Here is a 3,118-nt window from a genome sequence, read left to right as displayed (position 1 = left end):
CAGAGATGTTCCTGGACTGAAAAATTTGATCTTCAACAACATCTTCCTTTTGTGCTAGGTATGACTCCAACCAATGATGACTTTTCTCCCTGATTCCCATTGAATCCAGTTTTGCTAGGGCTCCTTGAAATCCTACTCTGTCAAATGTTGCTTTGATGTCAAGGGTAGTCACTTTCATATCCCTCTTGAGTTAAGCTGTTTTGTCTGTGTTTGGACCAAGCCTGCAATGAAGTCAGGAGCAGAGTAGCCCTGACAGAACCCAAACTGAGCGTCAGGTTATTCCTTTGCAAGTGCCCCTGTTAACACTGACCACTTTCATACTGCTGATGGTTGAGAGTAGACTGATGGGACAGTAATTGCCAGGGTTGGATTTGTCCTTTCTGTGTAAAGGAAATGCCTGGACAATTTTCTACAACATCGGATAGATGCCAGTGTTGTAGCTGTACTGGAACAGCTTTGCAAGGGGAGTGTTAAGTTCTGGAGCACAAGTCTTCAATGCTATTGCCATAATGTTGTCAGGGCTCGTAGCCTTTGCAATATCTGTTGCCTTCTCTTGTTTTTAATATCACGTGGAGTGATTCGAATCAGTTGCAGACTGGCATCCGTGATGATAGGGAACTCAGGAGCAGGCCAAGACAGATCATGCACTCAGCACTTTTGGCTGAAGGTGGAAGCAAGAGCTTCATCATTGTCTTTTGTGCTGGGCTTCCAAGATTGAGGAAGGCTATTCATGAAGCCTCTTCCTCTTGTTAGTTGTTTAAGTGTTGACCACTATTCATGACTGGATGTAGCAGAACTACAGAATGTAGATCTTATACATTGAATGTGGGACTTAGTTCTCTTTATTGTGTGCTTTCTCTGAGCATGCAAGCAGTTCTATATTGTAACTTCGTCAGGTTGACACCTCAATTTTATGAATGCCTGGTGCTGTTGTTTGCAAAGCAACAGTTATTGTGGCATTTGTTGAATGTGAGATGATTTGGGTAGCCATGGGACATGAAAGCTATTATATAAAATAAGTTCGTTCATTTGCAATGGTTCTTGACACAGCAGTCAAACACAAAATAACATGTCACTTTAACAGCTCCTCTCTATCTCTCTTGTGCCCACATGAACCTATCATTTTATTTTCTGTTGCAGCCACCAGTCCGGGATCAATCTAAAATGGAAGAATCTGAACAGTCCACTTCTACTGACGCGTCACAGAATCTCTGCTCAGCTGATTCTTTTGCTTTTGATTCCTTCAGTGCATCCTTCCCGGAAGGTTGCAATCTATCCATAGGTATGTCATACTTACAAAGTATTTGTAGCACAGATACAGACTATTTAACCTAACAGGTCCAAATTGCTGTTTACACTCCACATAAACCTCCTCCAGTCTTCTTCATGTAACCCTATCAGCATTAGGGTGATTGTATTGAAACATACAAGATTCTGAGGGATAGGGTAGATGTTGAGAAGATGTTTCCACTAGCGGGTGAATCTCAAACCAGGGGACATAGTTACAGAATAAGGGAATACTCATTTAAAACAGAGATCTAAAGGAGGTTCTTCTCTCAGAGGGTACTGGAGACTAGATCACTCAAAGTACTTAAAGAGAAGGTGGAAAGATTTTTGAAATATTGAGGAGTTACAGGCTATGAGGAGCTGGCACAAAAGAAGAGTTGACTCCTGGGGGAGTTGGAAAAGTATTGGAGTCAATTATGAAGGAAGTAATAGCAGAACATTTGGAAAATCGCAATCTAATCAACCAGCGTCAGCATGGCTTCATGAAAGGGAAATCATATCTGATTAATTGATTAGTTTTTTGAGGAAGTCTCAACCAGAGTGGATAGAGGGGAACCAGTAGATGCATTGTATTTGGACTTCCAGAAGGCATTTGACAAGTACCTCACAAAAATTTATGGCATAAGATAAGAGCCGACAGCGTTGGAGGTAGTATATTGGCATAGATAGAGAATTGGTTCATGGGGAGGAAACAGCAAGTGGGGATAAGGTGTTCTTCTTCAGGGTGGCAACCCATGTACAGTTGGATCCACAGTAATCAGTGCTGGACTGCTACTGTTTACAATATATATTATTGACTTGGAGGAAGGAAGTGAATGTACTGTAGCCAGGTTTGCAGATGACACAAAAATAGGTAGGAAGGCAGGTTGTGAGGAGGAGACAGTTTACAAAGAGAGATATTGATGGGTTAAGTAAGTGGGCAAAAAGTTGACAAATGGAATATAATGTGGGAAAATGTGAAGTTGTTTATTTTGGAAGGGAGAACAAAAGAACAGTATTATTTAAATGGAGGGAAACTGCAGAAAGCTGCAACACAAAGGGACCAGGTGGTAGTTGTGCACAAAACACAGAAAGCTAACACATAGGGGCAGCATGTAATCAGGAATGCTCGTGGAATGTTGGCCCTTGTTTCAAGGGGGTTGGAGTATAAGAGTAGGGAATTCTTACTGCCACTGTACAAGGTGCTGGTGAGACCATATCTGGAGCACTGTGAGCAGTTTTGGTCCCCTTATCTAAGAAAAGATATTGTTTCATTGGAGGCAGTTCAGAGAAGTTTCACTAAGATGATCCCCAGTGTGGAGGAATTGTATTATGAACAAAGGCTAAGCAGGTTGGGACTCTACTCACTGGAGTTTAGAAGAATGAGAGGTGACTTCATTGAAACATGAAGGATTCTTAAGGGGCTTGACAGTGTAAATGCTGAGAGGATGCTTCCCCTCAGGGAAGAGTCTAGGACCAGACAGCATAGTCTCATAATAAAGGGGTACCAGTTTAAGACTGAAATGAGGAAGAATTTATTCTCTCAGAGAGTTGAGAGTCTTCGGAACTCATTGCCACAGAGAGCTGGGAGGGAAGACTCCTTGTGTATTTTAAAGACTCAAATAGATAGATTTTTGATCAGTCAGGAAATCAAGGGTTACAAACAGGAGGCTGAAAGAACATAGCAAGCCAGGCAGCATCTGGAAGAAAGGAGCAATCAACATTTCGGGTATTACCCTTCTTCGGGACTGTATGTGGGGGTAGGGGGAGCTACAGATAAAGTGGGAGGGTGGAGGTGGAATGGTGGTGATAGGTGGACACTAGTAGTAGGTACAACCTGTTTGGAGAACTC

The sequence above is a fragment of the Rhincodon typus genome, chromosome 50, assembly GCF_021869965.1.
Source record: "Rhincodon typus isolate 14 chromosome 50, sRhiTyp1.1, whole genome shotgun sequence".
Taxonomy (NCBI): Eukaryota; Metazoa; Chordata; class Chondrichthyes; order Orectolobiformes; family Rhincodontidae; genus Rhincodon; species Rhincodon typus.
This window is presented reverse-complemented; position numbering follows the sequence as displayed.